General features: G+C 36.7%; 2 long non-coding RNA genes across 3 annotated transcripts in view; one reads left to right on the forward strand and one right to left on the reverse strand.

Annotated features, from left to right (window-relative positions):
- Positions 1 to 253: 253 nt before the first annotated feature.
- LOC146484268 (uncharacterized) overlaps positions 254 to 25,333 on the reverse strand; it is a 38,873-nt gene continuing 13,793 nt past the window's right edge. The window contains exons 1-3 of one of the 2 annotated variants that reach the window (XR_014863643.1): positions 1,557 to 1,712; positions 1,027 to 1,093; positions 254 to 521 (exon numbers count right to left, since the gene is read on the reverse strand). This is a non-coding gene — a long non-coding RNA (uncharacterized LOC146484268). Of the gene's footprint in view, positions 522 to 1,026; positions 1,094 to 1,556; positions 1,713 to 25,333 lie in introns of those variants that run through there. The other variant, XR_014863641.1, reaches the window with a different exon arrangement.
- On the forward strand, positions 22,244 to 23,684 carry LOC146484269 (uncharacterized). The gene is made up of 3 exons (XR_014863624.1): positions 22,244 to 22,400; positions 22,847 to 22,913; positions 23,417 to 23,684. It is a non-coding gene; the product is annotated as an uncharacterized LOC146484269 (long non-coding RNA).

The raw sequence follows: 25,333 nt of genomic DNA on the forward strand, positions 1-25,333 counted from the left end.
ACTACTGCCGTTAAAAAAAGTTATGTATTTGACTTCCACCTGGTATAAAATAAGCATTTAATTATTTAAGGTCCTTGTCTCTATTAGGAATCCTCACCAACCGAAAAGATAAGCATGTTATTGACCTGTCCCTCGGAAATATGTGATATATTCCCCTCGTTCAAGGCCAATAACCCTTACACATTTTGTAATATCCATAACATCAGCACATATATAGCTCAGATCCCCCATACAAATCACACAAATACAGTAATAATTTCATTTTTTTTGGTTCTTTATTTCATCAATTATTGAAGAGATCTGATTACATGCCTGGGATTTTTTAAATAAAACTTGTGTTAATTGACTATCAACCAATTCTTCTACGGCAGCGAAAATTTATAAGTTTCAAATTGTGGTTCAACACAAACAACCAAAACAAGCGAGGTTGTTATATGGATATGGAACTTCTTCGATACTTTCCAACATCAAAAATGCAACAGGCAACATTGCTGGCACTTTGGATGACTTTGGCAGCGCATCTGATGAGAACAAAAACATGTACAGGGAAAGTGAATGAGACGAGTGATTTCGCCACCATTTTGATAAGTCATCAGTCAGATAACTGAACCACTCAAGAAAATAAAACGAATATTATACTTAACGGTAAATGGATTAGTTAAACTAATGGATTAGTTTTTCGATGCTTAACATTCATCCTTCTTCTTGGGAAAATGTTGCCCTTGTCATCCACAAAAAACATGCCATACCGATTTGATATCGTTACTGAGCGCCCAAATGAAACTCGTGTATCCTCTTATCGGCTCAGTCAATTATTAATGAGATGCCCCTCCCCCCACCCCCCACCAACCCTCACCTGGGGTAATTGGGGTACTTGTAGACTTCAAAAGGGAAATACCCCCATTATGACAAACATCCAAAGAATGCCCGTGGGATTGGTCATGCGGCTTGGAAATGACTGAGCCTTTAAATTAAAAGTAAAGTACGCAGTTTTTCGGCTCTTCTTCTGATAACTATTTTATTTACCTCTGAATTCGGTTGTTTTTGAATGCTCCTCCACCGTTTGCAGCGAGTTTTCATCCCGGAGCACAATCTGCGGCAACACATATCGAATAGCATTGAACATTAGGAGAACTTAAAAGGGCAGTGTCACCTATTTTTTGTGTCACTTTGAACAGCCAAAAAACGTATTTGTAATCGATGGAATCGGCAAAATAATGGTTCAGTTTTGTTAATAACAAACCTACTTTTTGAGCAACGAAACGAGTAATAATTATGTTTGGCTACTCGTGGCTAGGATGGAAATGGATTGCAACTTAAAAAAATTGGCCAATTTTTCCAAGTTCATCTTGTGTATTATAGAGAAGTCGCTAAAAACCTGATCATAGTTTGTCCTTCTCCGTTGAAATCCGTTAATATTTTCTTCCTGGCACTCTAAGAGCAATTTCATTTTAGAAAAAAAGTCTTGAGCAGTTTTGATCAAAATACAGCAAAATGACCGTGACAGTGACCCTTTAATTAGAAACTCTTTTGAAAACACAAATTGTTATATGTACCTTGTCAGTTGTGAACATTCTCGAAGATATGCGTTGAAACGTCTGTCCTGGTTTTTTGAAAGCTGAATATTACTTTGAAGCAGGCCCAGAAAAATCGATGCTCGTTCTTTCGAAGTTATAACTTTTACAGCAAAGAAAGTGATCACAAATAAACCCCGTGAAATAAAGTTAACCAATCCAATTCAATCCAGCTTCATGGTGATCATGAGAAGTTTGTCACATGAGGCAATCATTGAAGCCTGGAGTGGGGGTAGTTTAGGTAATGTTTAAAACAAGAGCAGCAGTATTTTATCGGGATTTAAAACCACGAGACGCAGGCGAGTGGTTTTAGACCAGATAAAACACGTGCTGGGAGTGTTTTGAACGGCCTCAAAACATTCCTAGAAAAGCGTGTGTCAAGAGAGTTCATAACAATGATGCTTTTGTGAACGTTGGAAATTAGCATACGAGAAAAACATGAAACACCGTACATTAATAAGGAGGAGGTTTTATCAGGTTTTAAAACCACTGCACATGATGTTTTATCGACCATTTGATAGGTCAATGGGCTTATGAATTATTAATGTGTTTTTGAAAAGTCTAAAACTCTGAACGAGTTATTTTCACACTGATGAACTCTTTACAGTACTGTGAGACGCGATATATATAATTCACAGTGGCAATGTTCAATCCCTGATTAAACCATTCAACAACACTAGATATTCTGAGGCAGTCAGTTGGTGTTTGTAAGATGCGATGTTAGTTGAGTATGTTAGCCGCAGTTTTCGAAGGCTGAAATGCGTGATCGACGTTGAAAATGCAGCTGATGAACGCAATTGAACCCCTAGCTCTAATCCGTTTAACAACCTGTACATGTAGCAACATGTTAAATCGCGTGATCGACTTTGAAAATGTAGCCTTTGGACTTGCATAAATCCAATCGCGTGATCGATATTAAAAATTGTTAAATGGTACGATTGTCAGCGATGAAAAATATTCACGGCATCGAGGAAAGCTGAAAAACACACATCTTTGCTTCCAATTTTTTAATTCAAAATCTCATTTTAAAACCAAAATTCCTTTATGACAGCAAACTTTAATCTCATGACTAAGCATTTATCTCCAATTTTGCCTCTCACTCGTACAGCTGTTCGAACATCAGCCATTTGATTCGAGCCACTTTTCAAAGCCCGTGATTTCCCCTTTGCCGTCCGAGTTGCATTCTGGGTAATTTCGATACAACGACGAAATGGAAGTCCCGCCATCTTAATTCTGTAGTTTAGTTTTTTTTTTATAAGTGTCAAGCCACCCGGTCCTACTGGCAAAATATCGCACACATCGTTTTCTTTGCAAGTCAAATCTCGCCCAAATTGTCTTGGTAGGTCCGAGAATCCAGCCACAGAACGGCCAGAGAGACAACTTCACTCGTGAGCCACCATGACTCGATACAAACACTTTTGGCGTCCCAGTCTCTATGAAATCATCTCTCACCTCTGGATTCTTTCAGAGGATTGCCTCTACTCTCCATTCCAGCTTTATGATGCCAGCCTGGGAGCTTCTGCAGTGGAAAATGGCCCGAAAGTACACTTATAAACCGACTACTTTCCGATTAGAATGTGTTTGTGCTCGCGAGCAAAACAACAACGCTTCCAATAGGTGACGTCACAAAAAAACTTGAGTTATAGTAGAGCAGCGAACATTTCAAAGGAGATCTTCATATAGGACAACTAAATCCGGTTTGGTCATCTACATCGAGATAATTGTCCAAAGAGTCCAAGAAATTTAGCAGTCAAAGACTTAAGGCAACCAAAGTCTTTCACATGTATCTAGTTTCATTGGGCAAGGAATAAGCAAATAACAAAGTTTAGACAAAATCCAAAATACATGTATCATTACATTCACCTGTTCCATTCATGAGTTGGCGCACAACTAGCGCTTTGATTACACGATTAAACCTCTATTAGATATGTAGCTTTCGTGTGTGGAATGCTGGCAACAAAATCTCTGTTGAATGTTTCATTCCAAACAGAAGAGTAAGTGAAAATACCCTATCACTTCAGGCTATATTTCAGGCTTTCTGTTTGCGGTTTTTTTGTTTTTTTTGTTTTTGTTTCCGCGGAGGTGTATAGAAATCATGGAACACCCGTTTTACACCGAATTCAGGACAGGACAAATTATATGTTAATCATAAGTAAAAATAACCAGCTCAAACTACAACAGCGAACTGAAGCAAATCGTCTTCTTATATCAGCAGAAAATAAAAATTGATCGGTATCATTGTGAGACAATTGCGTAACGAAAGAAGTGTGTCAATTCATGTTTTTTTGTAACATTTTTCCAACTAGACAATGACTTATTTCTAGGCTTCGTAACTAGTAATAAGTCCCAAGAACCAAATAAAGCAAACTAAATGCGTTGTGAATATTTTTCATCGCTGACAATCGTACCATTTAACAACTTTTAATATCGATCACGCGATAGGATTTATGCAAGTCCAAAGGAGCACACCCTAGGGCGCGGCTTTGAATTGCGCCCAAAAGGTGTGCTTTTAACCCCAACAAAAATAAACATAAAAATTTCATAAAACTTTACTGAAACTCAACCCCAACAAAATCTCACTAAACCTTTTACACAAAATATATCAAAAAAGTAACTTTGGGGCATGTGCCGCAACTGACACAAAATGGGTGGAAATTTTAATAGCCGTAGGGGAAAGTCTCAATTCCTGATTCAGTCTTAACAACCGCCCTTTTATCGTAACACATTGTAAAGTCTTTTTCCTGATACCTGTTTTTTACCTCCTTCGTCTTGCTATCTCGGGTTATCATTTGTTCGTTGACTGTTGTTATCCGATTCTTCTGTCCTTCGATGATCTGTCTCATTGTTTGCTGGTTAATATATTGACTGTTTTCATAATTGAGTGTAAAACCTTTAACTTTACATACTGTTTTTCCATTACTTGTACAATAACTGTAAGACTTTGGACCAGTTCCACACCATTTTTCAATGTAATGACCGCCAAGCTCATAGGTAAGATCACCGAGGTTATCACCGGTTTTGATTGTTGGGCCGTTTTCTTTTTCAATATACCAACAGCTGTCAGTATCAAATCCAAGAACATTTTTTCCCAACTTGTCTAGCACTCCATACAACATCATTCTTGCATGACTGGTTGTAAAAGCCGCAATAAATATGTTTGTATTATTACTGTTATCGACAAAATGGTCTTTAAGGTTGTAGTTCATTTCAACCATTTCTTCATTGATAAAATGAATGTTCAAATCTTCAATCTTTTCATCTAGCAAAATTTTGTAAAACTCGTGTGGCTCAACAACATATACCGATTTTTTCATATTATTTCTTTGTCCAAACTTTCCCCATAAACTATTCAAACACAGTTTGGAGATTGCCCTCATTCCAGGGTTAAATTTTATTTCGCCAAGCTCTATTCCTAATTTTGACTTTACAACTTTTCGATACTCATCGACTGATTTGTATGTACAACCTTCTCCTGTTTTGAGCTCGCTACTCTCCATTTTTATCTTCATGAATTTTTTAACGTAACCCTTGAAAAGTTCATTGGATCTGTTTTTGAAATTCCATACCTCATATATTTTTTGAATTTCATATCCCTTTTCAACAGCAACATTCAACTCGTTTGTACACCAAGTTCCAACAAACATTCGTTCTTCGTCCGAATGCAAACATTTTTTCTGTGATTTTAAAACAGCACACTTTTTACAGAGTGGGAATAACAGCTTTTCTGCATTTCTGCATGTCATTTTTAGAGGTAAAACAGGGTGATAAAGACCGCGAGGAGGTAACACTTTGCATTTTACAAAACCAAACCAATTTGAATCGTACTCATCCGGTAAAAATATCTTTTCAGGATGTCCAACAGGATAATCCTTGTAGAATTGCACTGTTGGGTAGAGACTGACAAAGTCGACGTATTTTCCTTTTTCACCTTCTTTAAAATCATATGTCAGTTTTGTCACGTTTGTTCGTCCACCAAAAAACGCATCCCTTGGATTTAGAGGCTCGATACATTCTCTATCCCAAGTCTTGAAGTCCCAAGTCAAAAAATCCTTGTTTTCTTTTAACCCACATTCGTATTGTTCAACAAGCTTCCACCCGCAATCTCTTATCTTTTCATTTTTTGCTTGTGTCCTCTTTCTGAGAGTCAGCATGTCCATCTGATTTTTTGTGTTGATTGTATCGCTTGAAAAGCATTTTTCACAACCGTGCCAAAAACATCCTTGAAATTCATAGACAGTTTTTGTTTCTTCGCAGAATCCATCAACTTTTCCAATGTCTGTTAAATTTTTTTCACCACCGTTTAGAGCATGTTTAATATTTACACCTTCTCTCTCAGATATCCAGTCCAACCAAGCTATACTGATTTTACTAAATTTTTCACCTCTTGAGGAATCTTTTACAACACCAATTTGGTCGGACGGCATATAGTTGCAACGGTAAACAGTCATACAAACTGATGCAATTGTTGTGTATAAAAGAGGATCAATGTTTTCCAACTCAATAAAATCATTCCTAAATTTTAACATACTTCTCCTCAAAATGTCAACATCACTTCTGCAGTACTCTCTCAACTCCTTTTTGAAGTCAAAGACATAGTTTTCATCAACTCGAGCTTGGTGCCATTCAACAAAAGCCTTTCTACCATACGAGCTCATTCTATCAAAACCAAAATGTTTCTTACTCGGAATTGGTCCGACATAGTTTTGGTTGTGTTTTTTATTGAAATAATGAGGAAAATACCCCTTTTTCAACTCTGTTAAACCAAAAGTTTTTGGAAACGATGCTAAAGGAGCAGCCACAAAGTTCAATGAATCAATAAACCTTCGACCCGAAACCTCCATGCTCATTATCTTTGTTCCGTTATAAATACAATACGGTTTCATCCCATTTTCGATACACCAATTCCTGATAAACTGAGCATCGTAACCTTTTGCATTGTGAGCAATGAAAGTGAACCCTTTATTTTTTTCTTTGAAAACAAATTGACAAAATTCATCAATCGTTTCAAAAGTGTTTTTATTCCCATGAAAATCTTCACAGTCAACCCAATTGACGACATGGACACCGGTTTCTTGATTTGTTTCAAAATCATAAAAAATGTATTTATCGGTTCTCGTTTTGCAAGAATAACACTTTTTTTCATCAACACACCCAACACAGTTTCCTCCTTTGCAATTTTTGTTCACCATGAAGCATCTATGTTCATTCATATCACAGTACTCTCCGCAATTACTGCATTCACTATGACCACAGACGTGTTTTTCAAGCCCACCTGTTACAATTCGTCCGCATTTGAGGCATTTACAAACTTTTTCACAAACAATATCAGATTCAGCACCATCTTTAATTTTTCTTTCGCGTTTATGCTCCTCAAAACACTTTTTACCAAAGAAACACCTATTGCAATCACCACATTCTATCACTTTTCCATCGCATTTATTTCCAGTTGGAAAGTACTTGAAACACGCGATGCATTTTGCAGGGCACTTGTGACAATCACGTTTTTTGTACGGTTTTTTGCACGTGTGGCAATAATAAGATTTACACAAAAACCCTGTCATACTTGTGATGACATCAAAATGATTACCATTTTTGTGAAGGTAAATCATTTGGGAATTATGTTCATTTTCGGTTGAAAATATTAAATCATTAAAATGTTCACCATCAACGATATTTATTTGAATTTTGAGATGATTTGCAAATGTCTTAACGTCTTCTAGAGTTGACCCAAACTCATTGATTTCAACACCCGCTTCTTCATGAAGTTTTTCAGCCATATCCTTTTGTAATTTTCGTGATCTGTTGAACCCGTCTTTTAATTGTGTTTGTGTCCATTTTGATTTGTTAATGTTTGCAACCGCTGTTACAATGGCACGTGCAAGACAAATGGAATCATCATTTTTTATTGTAATGACGCTTTTCTTTCTTTTCATATTTGAATTTGTAACGATTAATCGCCCAGCACCTCGAGGAATCTTTGTTGATTGAATTTCAAACTTTACCTCAGACAAAGGTACCTGTTTGTATTCAACGAATCCTGAAAGTTTATTTGTTATTTCAGAATCTAGTTTTCCTTTGATTGTGATTAATTTTGAACTGATAGGTTTATTCCACGACGGGTGACTGATTATCCATCTTATTTTGTCACCATCTTTCAAACCTCTCTTATTTATGACTTTATTCGCCATTTCCATCAATATTTTAACTACACTGATTTCGGTTGATTGGTTGGGTTCGACCCTAAATTTATCAAAAAACGTTTTGAACTTTTTATTTGAAATCTCACCAATATTTTCGATCTCGCATTGTTTGATTTTTGGTTTCGTCTCTTTTTGTTCGATTTCGTTCATGAGTTTTTTGAAAGAGTAAATCTCTTCGTTAACAACGGATTTTGGAGCCTTATTTTTTAGCCAAACACCCCAATTCTCCACCTTTTTCTTTCCCCAATTGACTGCGGCATCGATTTTTTCTTTAATTTGTACCGGCTGTGTAGGTTTTGCAGGCTGCTCTCTAGCAAGTTTTTTATTTATGGAATCGAAAATATTTGTTTTCTTCAGACTTGAAAAAACACGTGTACCAAAATTGTTAGCGATTTTTTTGAAATTTGTGAATTTCTTTGAATCCATTTTCTTTTATTATATATAAGAAAATATTTTTAAAATTTTTTTTTTTCATTTTTGAAAAATGAAAAAATTTTAAGCAAAAGACAATATAACCTTATTTCCACCCTCATCCTTGAACTCATTTCCACATTTTATGTAATATTGAATTGAACCGTTATTTTTCTTCAACATTTTTGAACACTGATAGATACTTTTGCATCTTGTGACGACTTGCGTTTCAACATTTGTGATCAACACTTCCTTTGCATTTGATGGCTTACATACGATTTTTTCGTCAAGATTCAACGCTTTCACCAACTCTGTTTTTGATAGCTTCATATAGTATTTGATTTTTTTCCCAACAGCCATTTTTTGAAGATCTCGAAGAGTCATGTATTTTGACATTTTCTTTTCTTATATATAAGATAATATTTTTTAAATTTATTTTTCACATCAGATCGTTTATATCCACCCAGGAATTGAATTTTTCTGGGTAACCGCTCCACTTTACCAACGCTTTACCTTTTCGAGCATCTCGTCGAATCACTTTTTCAATACGGTAAACGTCTTGAACAGCCTTCTGCATCTCCTGTTCATAAAAAGAACCGGATATCTCCTCACCACTGAGGTCTTTGAGTCTATAAGTTATCGGATTTGTGTATTGTATCTTATCGACTGTAAAAACTTCTTCTGACCAATTGGGTGTGTATCCTTTGTCGAAGACAGGACGTTTGTACTTAGATATTCTAACCTTATCACCGACTCTGTATTTTGGCTTTGTTGAGGTTGGTGCAAAATGGGTATCACTGAAAAGGTTAAAGTAAACGGTTCCTTCATTCTTTTTCCTCGACGCTTCTACCGGAGTCATTTTTATCGAACGATGTTTGGTGTTGTTGTACCGCTTCAATATTTCGGGTAGTATGTCCAGATACACAGTATTGCCTTGAGCAGTGAATTCCTTCCACATTCTATTTTTCATGGTTCGGTTCCAACGCTCCACCACTGACGATTTCTCTTCATTTTCTGTTGAATACAGTTCAATCTCATGTTTTCTTAGCAAGTCTTTCAGATGTCTGTTGTAAAACTCTAAACCTTTGTCAGTCCACACAAACTCCGGTTTTCTACCTTTTTTAAAGATGTTTTGAAATGCTTTGGTTACGGTCTCACCTTTTTTATCCTTTAATGGTACAATCCAACCGTATTTGCTAAAGACATCGATTATCGTGAGAAGATATTTATTACCTTTATTCCATCTGCTGAACTGCTGCATCTCAACAAGGTCAGCAGCCCATATCTCATCGATGTGATTCACAATGACGCGCCGTCGGGTGAATTTTCTTCTTATGGGTCTATGCAGTTCATCTGCTAATTTTTCTTGCCACCCAATGTCTTTACCCGACGGCTTTTGACGTTTTTTGGAACGCCGAGACCAAGTTTTTGCTTTGTGTTAATCATATTTCGAGCCATCCAGTGACCCCATTGTCTCTCATTATAAGGAACAGAGTCCAGCGCTTTGACCATTTTCCTATCGGCTTCATTCTTGCATTTTTTGTCATCTTTGCAAACTGAATAATCGACGTCATGTTGCAACGCTATCGCATCGGTCTTACCCGTTGGTTTGTCGTATATCTCAAGTATCTCTCCTGTTTTTGGATCCCATCTGACCTGATTTTCAAGATCATTGTAGGGACCCGTGTATTTATGTCCCGGAAGAGTCCAACCCCCTTTTGGTCTAGGGAATTTTCCAATTGCTTTATGAATATCAAATGAACCACCGCTTATCGGTCTTCCTTTGATTCCTTTTTCATATTCATCCCAAGTCGGTGGGTGCCATCCGATGGCACGATAACTCTCACATGATGGTGTGTTGTGATATTTACTTCCTATTTTTACCATGCTATCGCAAGGATAATCTTTGTATTTTTTTAACGTTTTTTTACCGGCCTTTCCAGTCCAAAATTGACTCGACAATAGTCCAGTATCTGTACTAAATGCACTTTTGGCAATGTCTCCAGATTTGTATCTGTCAAAGACTTCCTTTGTCGATGGAATTAATGTGCCAACAACATCCATCGACTTTGATGCTGCTTTTCCAGGTGTGCCCAATTGGTCTAATATTGTATCCAAACCGGCTCCGTCGAGATCTTTTCTGTCGGTTTTGTATTTTTTATTTGGCCGTATCTTTGTTGATAATTGATCTAACATCTCTGATCCTGTTTTTTGAATGAAAGGGGTTGCTCTTTCCAATGCATAATCGAGAGCCTTTTTCTGTAGTTTTGGATTCCTGAGAGCTTCACTACCATAATAACGCCCCATCTCTACAGCTTTTTTTCCAAGCCAAGGAATACCATGTTGAATTAACATGTAAGCGCCGGTTGATGCCATCGTATCCAAAATGCCCGCCCCTTCGGACGGGCCAATCAGTTTCCCTGGTTTATTTGGTCTCTGGAAACAAATGCGGTTTTGGTAATTCCGCATTCAGCACATGTGCAAAAAAACATTGGTCTTCCGTTTTTCGCATATTTGTATCCGGAAGGCTCAACACACTCAGTAAATTTTCTCTGTTTTACGCAATACGTTTTCATTTACAATAAGGCTACATAAATTTTTTCAAAAACTTTTAAAATATCTTTCTATGAATCTTTCATTTTTTGCGGTATCATGAACATCAAAGACTTTCAAAAGATCGAAATACGATTTACCTATGTTCATCTCATTCAAAAAGTACAAACAAAAGTATCCACAAGTCGTTGTACTCAAGTCTTGTATCTGGTTATTTTGATGAATCAGAGTGAGATTATTCTTCTTTGCATGATTTACAATCTCTTGGAACGGTGGCAACCCAAAACTGTCGAAATAATTGATTACACCGTTTTTTACATGTGTTGCTACCCAATGGCTTCCACTCATGTATGACGGTTCAAGGTTATATATGAATAACGCCATTTTGTGGTTGTGTGGAACAGTTTGATCCCTTGACAACACACCTCCTTTGTCTATCGGTATTTTCAAATGACGACACCATCTTAACAGATCGTGGTTACTCATGGGAATGTTTTTTTGAAATTTTAAAATATTGCCCCTAACAACGGTATCTGGTTGAATGGACTGTTTTTCCCTAGAAGCAACCCATTCCCCGTCTTTTTTTTTTGTCTTTTTTTTTCCAGCACCGACTGTTCCTGCGGGTTGTTCCCATGTTCCGAAAAATGGGGGCGGTGGTTGATATGCACCAAGTCTAGGGGCTGCTCCACCATCTTGTTTTGGTGCCTTGCCCATTCTAGGACCTCCTGAACCCGTCATCTTTTTGAAAGCCTCAAGGGCTAGCGGAATTCCGATTGATGCTAAGAGTGTGCCAAGAAAACCACCCGTTTGTTTTTTTGTCGGTTTGATGTGAACTCCTGAGCCTGTTTGAATTGCATTCAAAATATCCCTTTTTTGTTTATCACTCAATAGATGTTTGTTAGCGATGAGTTGTTGTATTTTGGAATTTGGGATCAAAAAACCACCCGTCTGCCCACCTCCTCCAGATATCTTTTTGACTAGCTGAGATGCTCCTTCAGAAGCGGCACCAGCAAGAGCTGGCATTCCTAAAGTTTTTGCAAATGCCGGTCCAAAAGTTCGTCCGAGTGTTAAAATCGAACTCAAAAGTGAGCCGCCAACCTGTTTTCTAATGTTTGTCTTCGACAGTTTTATGTCCATTCCCTTATTCATTGCGAGGTTTTTTTTCATCCTATTTACGGTTGTTTTAGGAACATAAAGAGTATCACTTCCACCGGATAGAGCATCTTTTTTCAACCTCAAGGTAATTGTTTCACGTTTATGGAAAGCTTTACTCAGATTTTTTTTCTGATCGTCAGAAAGTGAAACGTTTATTTCGTACAATTTAGTCATCTTTATTTTATCTGATACAAATAAAATAAATTAATTAAAAAATACAATCTGTTTTTTTCGAATCACACCATCATAAGTTCATTTCCAACTTTGTTGACAATGACCTCACTTTCATAAAACACAATGGCATGTGCTCTCACATTAGCTGTCGGTGCCGTATTTAATCTGTAGTTCAAAATCAGTTGTTTTGGGTCTCGAGTAATAGCCTCTTTTTGATATGTCAAATCAAAATAGACAAGACCGTAAAGAGATGTGAAATTATGCAGATTTAACTGCGTTCCTGTGTTCAGATCATTCTTTCGAAAAGCATAAGACATCAGATCGTTGAAGATTCTAACTTTTGAATCGGCATCATACTCCAGTTCAGGATAAAAAGTGCTATTTCCATACTCCAAACGACAGGAAGAAAGAGTGCTATTTGAATCTGCAGCATTCAGTTTGAAAGTATCAAAAATATAAGGAGTTCTCTCCGATTCCTCATTGTTTGGACCATCAGTTCTCTGCAGATAAATGAATACGTGTTTCACATTGTCGATTGCAGGGCTGATCTGAAACATGTTTTGAACTGCTTTTGTGTTTGCACTCTGGTTATACAGATCTCTCATGTACACCCATTTTGTCGGTTTCAAAAAATCTTTTACGTATTCACCGTATGCGCTATCTTTTGGCACCATTTTTGGAAGCCAAAGATAAAGCCTGGTGACAACCACCCTTCCATCATCAGCAGCTGCTGCTTTGTGAATCAATTCATCATCATCATTCAATGTTATTTCAAATGTTAGCTGCATGGGAGGAATCATCTTGTCTTCCAATTCCTCAAAGAAACTGTACCTGTTTAACGGAATGACTTCATTTATGCTTTTAGCCCCACCTCCACCATTGTCCTGATTTGCTTGAGTCAAAAGTCGTCTTGCTTCAAAACCTGCATTCGTATTTGCTGTTGTATTATCTGTGTCAAGATACCAAAAACTATTTTTAGCAACCGATCTGCTAAAATCATCACTATACTCCAGCAAATTTTTAGCATTTGTGATTCTATGAATGTTATCGCTCTCGTACACAATTTTACCAGCAGATTTGATAACCATGTGTTTGATGAGAGAATGTGACCCGTTAATCATTAAAATTCTGTCAGCCGCAGCAAAACCGGCACCGTCGGCTTTCTTTTGTAGCTCCTTGGTTACCTCAAAATACCCGTTGAAATAATCGAAAAGAGTCGATCTGTCGGTAATTGTAAATTTGTATCCTGTTTTTTTCTGAGAATTGTTGTTTCCTGGTTGTTCAATGATGTTGTCAAGGGAGAATCTAACCATTTCGTATCGCTGAAGTTTGTCGCTCGTTCTGAAAGTCATCTTTTTTATTTATACATTCGAATCTTTTTTTGTTTTTTTATTTTTTTCTCAGTTTTTTCATTCCACTTGCGGAAATCAATCTATTCAAAATTAAATTGTAATCTTCTTCTTGTTGTTTTGGTGCTTTCACGACCTGTTGTTTTTGTGTTTTTTGAACTTGTTTTCTCAATGACTGAAGGTCTTTTAAAAAAAGATGACCTGGTCTTTCTGAAAATTTTTTTCCAGCAAAATCGACTGCTTTTTTACCGATTTTATCACCAGCACTTTCTATTCCCGATTTCAAAGCTTTTTTAGCAAGAGGTTTTAAAACAGCTTTGGTAGCAATACTTAACATCCTTTTCATTGGTTTGAAAATATTATCCACAATCAAACCAGATCCTTTGTGTTTGTAAACAAATCTTCCGAGTTTTGGATGGAAAATCCTTTTGTAATTATATGTTTGCATTTTATTATAATCACCTTTTATATTTTTTCTTTCAAAATAAGAGAAAATGCGGTATCGGCATTATTCAAATCAATTATTCGTCGCTCCCCATCAGTGATGTATATCCGTATATTATTGATGAGATATTTGTTTACAGGATTATATTGAACCCTCAAAGGTTCTTTTGTAAAAGCATAGGACGGTGTCAAATCGTTTGTTCCAAATGTGTAGATGATATCTGTCTCATCCCCATCGACAAGACTCTCTGAAATAAGATCGCAGTGGATATTCAAAATCTCTGTATCTTGACTGAGATTTGGAGTGTAGTCACCAATATTTTCAGTGCTGGTTAAAATTCGTTTGTTAAAACCAATCAGATCATTAAAATTCGATGTTCTGAGGTCAAGTTGATAGTTTGATGCGAGTGTTATAATCGTTTTATATGTTGTATTATCAAATTCCAAGGTTATAGGATATGAAGGGTTGCTTAAAGTTCCTGTTCTTGTCTCTTCCTTAATATGATCGTTAAAATCAACATAGTTCCATGTGCCGGGCGGGAAGGTAATTTCTTTCCAAGTACTCCCGCTATCGGAAGAGTATTTTATTTTTTGGTTGTTCAACTCTGCTGTGATGTTGAACCAGGTGAAAGACATCGATATGATTCGATCCAAACCGAGTTCATATTGTCTGTTTGGGTTGAGTCTTATCGGCTCATTATATTTGATTGTAAAATCGCTAGGTTTATTTTTACCTTGTTTTTTTACGCTATGAGAAGATAAAACTAATTGTCGTTGCATTTTTATTAGTCTACGTGAAAAAAGTTTTTGTAAATTTTAATGTATTGAGGTTTGTTTATTATTGAATGTCTCAATAAAATATCAAGAATAGCAACACCGGTGTTTCTGAGCTCTATGCTATTATTACCAGCGCCAATTGATCCAACAATTAACTCTAACTTTTTGACGGCTTCTTTAGGGTTAAGAAAAACAACACTTGCGTTTCCACCTCGCTTTGTTTTGAGACCAGAGCCTTTGATACTCTTCAACTGATTTTTGTTATAGTTGATATAATCATTGAGAACTTTTCGAGTGTCGTCGATGACCTTTCTTCGAAACTGTGCTTCAGCTTGGCTTATCAAACCTTTGTTCAACTGCTTTGTGATGTGTGTTTTGTAACCTGGAAGTTGTTGTCTTTTTTTGACAGCATCTTCGATTCTCTTTGTTAGAAAAGAATGTCTTGTTTTTTGTGACATATCATCCCTTTTGAGTTGTGCTTCAATGTCATCATAGTTGGTTATTCCAAGTTCATCCAAAGTCTGATTGATTCTGTCTTCTTCAAGAATCTCATAATCTGGAACTTCATCTTCTTCATATTCTGGGGGGTCTTCAAGTTGGTCTTCAAGTTTTGGCATATACTCCGGATTGATAGATATTTTCTTTTTTCCTGTTTCCAAATCTTTTAGAACCTCATAATAAGAGGGTGGTTTTGGAACAAGCTGTTTTGTATTTTGTGGTTGAACCCCTTCATCAAACAAATCTTCAAGATTGTAATCTGGTATTCCTTCATCTTCGATATTTATCCCGCAATCTGGAACATCTGCTTTTTTCCTTACCAACCTTCTTTTAATTGGTTGAGGTTGCGTCAACTCCTTTAAACCGGATGTAATTGGTTTGAAAAGCTTATCAGCTTCAACATCACTCATTGTATCGGTTATTTTCTTTTGTTTTAGCGTTTCCCTGATAGTATTGATATCTTGACCGATTTTCGATCTTTTTTCCGCCATCTCTTTCCACTTTAGTAGACTCATTTTATTTTTACAAAACAAATTTTTTGTAAAAAATGGAAAATTAAATATAAAAAACGCACGCATAGCGAGTCGCTTAATATTTATATATTTTGTGTCGAAAAAGTAAATGTTCTATCACGTCCTGTTTATATTTATCTTTGAATTCTTTTAAACTCATAGGTCGTCTTCTCATAGTTTTGCTGGTGTTGATGTTCTGACTTAATTTTGATTTTTTTTTACATTCTTCAAGTATTTCCCTGATGAAGTTGATATCTTGACCCACTTTTTCTTCAGCCATTTCTTTACATTTTTCAATTAATTCAATAATGCTGTTGATATCTTCACCAAATTTTGATTTTATTTCAGCCATTTTTTTACATTCTTCAACTGTTTTCCTAATGAAGTTGATATCTTGACCCACTTTTTCTTCAGCCATTTCTATACATTCTTTAATCATTTCAATAGAGATGTTGATGTCCTGAACCACTTTTGGTTTTTCATCAGCCATTTCTTTACATTTTTCAACTATTTCCATAATGTTTTTGGTATCTTCACCTAATTTTTCTTTTTCTTCAGCCATTTCTTTACATTCTTCAATTAGTTCAATAATGGTGTTGATATCTTCACCTAATTTTGACTTTTTTTCAACTATTTCCATAATTGTTTTTTCAACCATTTTTCCCCATTCCATTAAATTCATTTTATTAATATACGACAAATTTTTTTAAATTCAGAAAAATTGGGATATTAAATATAAAAGCGAGTCGTATGGCGAGTCGTATGGCGAGTAATATAGTGATTCGCTAAATTTTTTTGTTGTGTATCAATAAAAATGGAAATTCCAAACTACGACATTGAAGATAATGGTGATACTAATTTTATCCAGTTGCATCATAAATTGCCTGATAGATGCTTTAGAATGTTGATCTGCGCCCCGAGTGGGGGTGGTAAAACCAATCTGTTGATTCATATGATAAACAAACCACTGTTATTTTTTGACAAGATCTATCTATATGCCAAAAACTTACAGCAGACAAAGTATCAATGTTTGTTACAAATGTTTGAACCTTTTTCTAAAAATTATGGATATGATATGATTGAAGCTAGCAACGGTGAGATAATTCCTTTGTCAGAAATGGATGATGAATATCAAAAGTTGGTCATTTTTGATGATTACCTAAACACAGGAACCAAAAATGACCAAGAGATACGAAATTATTTTACAAATTCTCGAAATAAAAATTGCAGCTGCATCTATCTGTCTCAGTCTTTTTACAACACAGACAAAACCATCAGATTGAATTGCTCCCATTACTGCATTTTTGATTTTCCAAACACAAGAGAAAAAAATTTAATATGCAAGGATTTAGGTATAGACAAAGAAAAATACGAAGCAGCAACAAATAAACCTTACACTTTTCTGTATGCTGATAAGCCACGAAAATTCAACGCAAAAAATTTTACGGAAATAATCTAAACATTTAATAAAATGAGTTTCTACAATGGAGTATTAAATTATAACGCTTTTTCAGCTGAGAAAGGGGACAGAGGTTTACCAGGAATCGGTTTCAAGTTAGATGGTGACAACAATTATGATATGCAGAACAAAAAAACTCGTCAATGTTAAACAAGGAGCTGACCCCAATGATGTTGTCACAAAGAGTCAAATACAATTGCTGGAAAATACTTCCGGTAATGTACAAGCTGATAAAGCAGTAATTTACAGCAACACAGGTAGCGTTCATACCAACAGCGTCTATCTGCAGGACATACCAGACGGTGCTGGTAGCTTCAATAGTGTTAGATTAATGACTGAACATCAGTCTTATGACAATATTCACCTTCATGTACCGGATTTGCAAAACTTTGATGGTCATGGTGGACGAGCTAAAAGCGAAATAATGGTCACATCAACAGAACAACATATTACCGGGCGGAAAACATTTTTCGATCTTAATGTGGTAAAACCCAATAATAACGATCAAGCGGCGAATAAAAAGTATGTGGATGATGAGATTAAAAAAAATACCATCACCCAATCTGTCTGCGTATGTAAAAAAAGATGGCAGTGTTGCAATGACCGGTGATTTGAATATGGGTAATCAACAAATTACCAACCTTGGGGCTAATATTCAAAATACATATGATGTTGTTAATTTAGGCTTTTGTGATACAAAATATTTACAAAAAGTCTCCAATAGTGACCTCGATATGACCGATCATAAAATCAAAGATATGGCTCAACCAACTGATGATAACGATGCTGTTAATAAACACTACGTTGATCATAACTTTCTCAACAGGTTAACACCCAATGCTCTTGGAGGTGATCTCGACATGAGGGGTCATAAAATCACCTACGCCGGTTTACCAACAAATCAAAACGACGTTGCGAACAAATATTATGTGGATTCAGAGATAGCCAAAATACCACAACCATCCGGTGCAGATTATTTGAAGAAAGATGGAAGTGTCCCAATGACAGGCAACCTTGATATGAATAATAAACAGATCAAATCCATCGCCAAACCGACTGATGATAATGACGCTACTACCAAAAAATATTTTGAGGATAGATTGGAACAGAGTCATCTTGTCAGCAGTCATAAAACAAATGAATTCAAATATCTTATAGATAGTGACGAGAGCAGTTCGGAGTACAATATCACGGTGAATGGTATTGTTGATTTCAATGGATCCCCACATCAAAATAAAAAGGCTTACAGCATAGTTTTGACAAAGGATGCGGGCACCAATAATTACAGATCAAGGATAGGTTTCAATCTTTATTCACTCGCTATAGGAACATACACTATCGTGTTTGAATTCTACCCACCAGAAATGACCAATATTCAATTATCATGTACTGCATCTTCTGCGTATATCCACAAATCAACACAGCGTGATTTCACTGATTATAGCAAGCTATTGGTTCAATTCAATAACAACAGCAAACAAACTCCAGATTACATCTATTTGACGATGCACGGCACAGCTACAGCAACACAGGTGGGATGGCATCTGGTTGTTTATGGTGTAAAAGATTGGTCGGATAGTGTGTATCCAGATATTTACGATGGGTTGGATAATGTTATGTTCAAATACGAAAATGGAGACATGAAAATGCAGACTGAACTAGACATGAATAATAAAAGAATAATACATCTTTCCGACCCCATCGATGATGGAGACGCTGTCAATAAGTTAAGTTTGGATTCTGTGTCATATTTCACAAAAAATCATGCTTACAGAAGTATATTTTCCGAATTCTATGATTTGATTGAAACATCACGTTTTAATCTCATCAAGGGTGTTAGCGGTGTTGTGATAAACAAAATACACCCCAATCTTATCCTTCAGACGGATCGTTTCATCAACGACTATGACGTCAACAATGGTTTGAAATTAAGTACAAATACACATATTCTTACATCAAAAACATTCAATCAGACAAACAGTTTCACGTTTTTCATGTCTTTCAAACATGATGAGACCAAAACCTGCAGAATCTCTTGGTCCCACACATCCCCAATTCCACAAAAGTTGTACCCAAGATATGAAATAACAGCTGATCAATTCAGGACAGATTTTGGGAGAGTCAAAGGTTTGAAACAACCGATTCAATCAGTGAGTTTTACAAGCGATTTCAAAAATAAACAGTTGTGCATTTGGATATGTTATGATGCCACCCAACGTCTGTACAAGATGGCGCTAAGCAATTATAATGCTCACATCAATCAAACATTAAACCGACCGATTAATTTTCAAAGTAACCAATTCGAAATCGACTATGACGGCTTTGTCAATAAAATCGGTTTTGCTGATAAGTTTATTGACGTCAACAGTTTGGACTTTCACAGGATTTTGCTTGAGGAAAAAAGAAATGGATCTTATCTTGAGTGAATAATAAACGATGACAAAAACAAAAAAATCAATCATCAATTTCAACCACATATCCGAAGAGTTGTCAGAAGCACAGATAGATGAACTGAAATCGTATTACAAAACATACCACAAAAAGATGTGGATGTACAAGGCTGCTTACAAACGATTGAAAGCGTGGCAGTTGGCAGGCAATATCTCAAGCATAGTCTTTGCCACAGGCGGTCTGGCCAGCTCGATAGCGACTTCAGGCGCCAGTTTGATTGCCATCGCGTCTGCGAGTGTGCTTATTCAAGCGTATATGAAACACAAGAACGTTAATATCAAGCTACACCAATGTCAATACGCTTTTCAAACGTATGGCCATCTGTTGATTCAGATAAAAGACATTCTCAGATCTGGTCAATTCAACGGTTCAGAACTGTTGTCAAAACTTCAACAAAATGATGATTTCATTCTCGACAATTCGCCGATTGTTGACAAGTTTGAGAAAAAATACGATATGATCTTTGCGTGAAAGCGTTGTGAGATATTTTGAACAGACTTTCTATTCATGACCGTGAATAGAAAAAACAGCTAATTTAATTAATCTTCAAATTAGCTATCATCACGAGATGTAATAAAAAACCAAAACTGGTGGCCACCAGACCTCTCATGAGGGACTTTACTCTTTTTTAATTTTTCCCACCCTGTCCCTCATGAGAGGTTTTTTTTTGGTTTTTTTTATTTATTTTATTTTGCCCACTTTACAAGGCTTTGCCCTCCACCACACCGCTTTTTGAGCACTATCAGACTCCTTGATTGAAGCCATGTTTTGTATTTGTCGCCCTACGGTGTGGGCTGAACCGGCACTTCTGAAGGGATTAACCCAACTAAGCTCTACCCAACAGCTTGCCACCGATCTTAGGGCGACAGTTTTATTATTATTTAATTATTGAGTTAACCTATAGAATGACGGCAGGGGTTTTTCACCATTCTATAGGGGCTGTGTATACCGTTCGGTAACCAAAGGCCCCTGCTTTTTCCAATGGTTAACTACTGAGCATACACAGCCAATTCATATCTCAACCAAACAGCCTATTTATATGTTACAGTTCTAAAAAGCTTTCAAATGTGGTATGAAATACCGACAACACTCATGTTAAATTTTAGTACGCATGTGTATTTGGTGAAAACAGGATATTTAACATGAGTGGTTTGTGTTAGCGTGAGAGCACGTTTCACCTCAATGAACACCTATGCTAATTCCTCACAACCGGATGTTGGTCATAAGAATATTCTTTAATGGGTTAATCCCTCAATATATTAACCAGCAAACAATGAGACAGATCATCGAAGGACAGAAGAATCGGATAACAACAGTCAACGAACAAATGATAACCCGAGATAGCAAGACGAAGGAGGTAAAAAACAGGTATCAGGAAAAAGACTTTACAATGTGTTACGATAAAAGGGCGGTTGTTAAGACTGAATCAGGAATTGAGACTTTCCCCTACGGCTATTAAAATTTCCACCCATTTTGTGTCAGTTGCGGCACATGCCCCAAAGTTACTTTTTTGATATATTTTGTGTAAAAGGTTTAGTGAGATTTTGTTGGGGTTGAGTTTCAGTAAAGTTTTATGAAATTTTTATGTTTATTTTTGTTAGGGTTAAAAGCACACCTTTTGGGCGCAATTCAAAGCCGCGCCCTAGGGTGTGATACATAACTACTCAAAGGCTACATTTTCAAAGTCGATCACGCGATTTAACATGTTGCTACATGTACAGGTTGTTAAACGGATTAGAGCTAGGGGTTCAATTCCGTTCATCAGCTGCATTTTCAACGTCGAACACGCATTTCAGCCTTCGAAAACTGCGGCTAATACACTCAACTAACATCGCATCTTACAAACACCAACTGACTGCCTCAGAATATCTAGTGTTGTTGAATGGTTTAATCAGGGATTGAACATTGCCACTGTGAATTATATATATCGCGTCTCGCAGTACTGTAAAGAGTTCATCAGTGTGAAAATAACTCGTTCAGAGTTTTAGACTTTTCAAAAACACATTAATAATTCATAAGCCCATTGACCTATCAAATGGTCGATAAAACATCATGTGCAGTGGTTTTAAAACCTGATAAAACCTCCTCCTTATTAATGTACGGTGTTTCATGTTTTTCTCGTATGCTAATTTCCAACGTTCACAAAAGCATCATTGTTATGAACTCTCTTGACACAAGCTTTTCTAGGAATGTTTTGAGGCCGTTCAAAACACTCCCAGCACGTGTTTTATCTGGTCTAAAACCACTCGCCTGCGTCTCGTGGTTTTAAATCCCGATAAAATACTGCTGCTCTTGTTTTATACATTACCTAAACCACCCCCACTCCAGGGTTCATTGATTGCCTTATGTGACAAACTTCTCATAATCACGATGAAGCTGGATTGAATTGGATTGGTTAACTTTATTTCACGGGGTTCACAAAAGCATCATTGTTATGAACTCTCCTGACACACGCTTTTCTAGGAATGTTTTGAGGCCGTTCAAAACACTCCCAGCACGTGTTTTATCTGGTCTAAAACCACTCGCCTGCGTCTCGTGGTTTTAAATCCCGATAAAATACTGCTGCTCTTGTTTTAAACATTACCTAAACCACCCCCACTCCAGGGTTCAATGATTGCCTCATGTGACAAACTTCTCATAATCACGATGAAGCTGGATTGAATTGGATTGGTTAACTTTATTTCACGGGGTTTATTTGTGATCACTTTCTTTGCTATAAAAGTTATAACTTCCAAAGAACGAGCATCGATTTTTCTGGGCCTGCTTCAAAGTAATATTCAGCTTTCAAACAACCAGGACAGACGTTTCACCGCATATCTTCGAGAATGTCCGCAACTGACAAGGTACATATAACAATTTGTGTTTTCAAAAGAGTTTCTAATTAAAGGGTCACTGTCACGGTCATTTTGCTGTATTTTGATCAAAACTGCTCAAGACTTTTTTTCTAAAATGAAATTGCTCTTAGAGTGCCAGGAAGAAAATATTAACGGATTTCAACGGAGAAAGACAAACTATGATCAGGTTTTTAGCGACTTCTCTATAATACACAAGATGAACTTGGAAAAATTGGCCAATTTTTTTAAGTTGCAATCCATTTCCATCCTAGCCACGAGCAGCCAAACATAATTATTACTCGTTTCGTTGCTCAAAAAGAAGGTTTGTTATTAACAAAACTGAACCATTATTTTGCCGATTCCATCGATTACAAATACGTTTTCTGGCTGTTCAAAGTGACACAAAAAATAGGTGACACTGCCCCTTTAAGTTCTCCTAATGTTCAATGCCGCAGATTGTGCTCCGGGATGAAAACTCGCTGCAAACGGTGGAGGAGCATTCCAAAACAACCGACTTCAAAGGTAAATAAAATAGTTATCAGAAGAAGAGCCGAAAAACTGCGTACTTTACTTTTAATTTAAAGGCTCAGTCATTTCCAAGCCGCATGACCAATCCCACGGGCATTCTTTGGATGTTTGTCATAATGGGGATATTTCCCCTTTGAAGTCTACAAGTGCCCCAATTACCCCAGGTGAAGGGTTGGTGGGGGGTGGGGGGAGGGGCATCTCATTAATAATTGACTGAGCCGATAAGAGGATACACGAGTTTCATTTGGGCGCACAGTAACGATATCAAATCGGTATGACATGTTTTTTGTGGATGACAAGGGCAACATTTTCCCAAGAAGAAGGATGAATGTTAAGCATGGAAAAACTAATCCATTAGTTTAACTAATCCATTTACCATTAAGTATAATATTCGTTTGATTTTCTTGAGTGGTTTTATCTGACTGATGACTTATCAAAATAGTGGCGAAATCACTCGTCTCATTCACTTTCCCTGTACATGTTTTTGTTCTCATCAGATGCGCTGCCACAGTCATCCAAAGTGCCAGCAATGTTGCCTGTTGCATTTTTGATGTTGGAAAGTATCGAAGAAGTTCCATATCCATATAACAACCTCGCTTGTGGTGGTTGTTTGTGTTGAACCACAATTTGAAACTTATAAATTTTCGCTGCCGTAGAAGAATTGGTTGATAGTCAATTAACACAAGTTTTATTTAAAAAATCCCAGGCATGTAATCAGATCTCTTCAATAATTGATGAAATAAAGAACTAAAAAAAATGAACTTATTACTGTATTTGTGTGATTTGTATGGGGGATCTGAGCTATATATGTGCTGATGTTATGGATATTACAAAATGTGCAAAGAAATGCGCACAAGCTTTGATCGGTCGAATAGAGTTCATATATTCGTATTTGCATACAGTCCCGCTTGATTGTGGGAAATTCACGGGCTCATTAAGAACTGGTTTAACATACACTGCAAGCCCGTAAACTGGTTTTTGTCTGGGTAGGATCGTTTTCTTTTCAGCTTTTTAATTTTTTTAGCTTCTTCAATGATGTACACTGATTACCGTATTTATTCGATTAACGGCTGGGTGCTTATTCTATTTTGGTCCCATAAGGGTTAGCGCTTATTCTCGCGAGGGTGGTGGGCGCTTATTATTTTCCCAACATTTTCAGTAAGCGAGAACATTTTAAGAGAACAACAAAACAAGGGATAACAAGTTTATTTCGCCTCAACAAGACAAAAACTCAGTGCAAAAGCTAACACCAACAGGCCGAAAACAATATAAAAGGGATATTGACTACCGTTTTTTAAAACCAATTTTGCAACACACATGACGTTCCTCTTACATCACGCTGGGGTAGTACAGAGATGGCTCAAATGCTACACACTTTACAACACAACAAATAGACAACATTGCTAGAATTACAATTAGTTTTAGTTTTAGTTGACTCGAAACTGTCCCCTATGGTAAGATGCACACAGACCTGACATCGTCTACCTCCACATTTAACAGTTCCCGGTGGTTTGCACCCTTGAGAACGTAAAGGTTTAAGTTTCGCGTGTACAAGATGTCTCCTAGACTTTTGGGTCTTCCGTGACAATAAAAAGTTTGACATTTTGACATTTTGACACATTTTGGAAAAAATAGGCGGCATGAGGTGTTTAAGAAAATGATTACAGGCTCCTCTTCTTTATCTGTTTTTCTCTCCCCCAGTCGCCCTCGTTTTCGTCCCCTCGCCCTGTCCTTCGCGCATCTCTCTAGGAGCATTGAACAGGCTAGCAGTGCGCGCTCTAGAAATCGCATGCGACAGTATTAAGCAAAAGTTGTACCGTCTAAATCGGCCTTAACTCGCCCTTAATATCTCCGAGAAATATGTAACGTTGACAGAAACAAAACAATTCCAGAAAAAAAGATAAATAAAAATAAGACATCTGAAACTGGTAACTATAATTTTACAAATTCGTTTTACTGGGCAAAAGTATCCAGGCTTTGTACACGTCTCTTGAAATCAGAAAAAGTACTGTTCCTTAACTTTTCAGGAAGAGCATTCCATTGCTTGGCGGAAAACACATGAAAAGGAGCATAGCCCATAGGTAGTAGTTCTACACTTGCTAAGGGACAATACGTTTCTACTACGCAAATCTTAGCTTGTACAGCTTGAATTGAAGTAAACATATTTCACATATAGGTGGGATACTGACTGAAAAATAAGCCCTTGTAAAATAATACAAAAATAATTGCAATGTGCTTATTATACAGCAGTCATTTCAACCTTGCTAAGCAATTCAAGGTCCTGTATTCAAAAGTGTAATTATTAACTCTTTCACCGCTAAAGGCGACTAATCTCGCCGTTTTAGAGGCTACCACTTTCAAGATTGACCATGTTCTCAAATCCAGCAATCTGGTTATTATGGTCTACTAATAGC

Source organism: Pavona decussata, unplaced genomic scaffold (genome assembly GCF_977016875.1).
Source record: "Pavona decussata unplaced genomic scaffold, jaPavDecu1.1 SCAFFOLD_34, whole genome shotgun sequence".
Classification (NCBI taxonomy): Eukaryota; Metazoa; Cnidaria; class Anthozoa; order Scleractinia; family Agariciidae; genus Pavona; species Pavona decussata.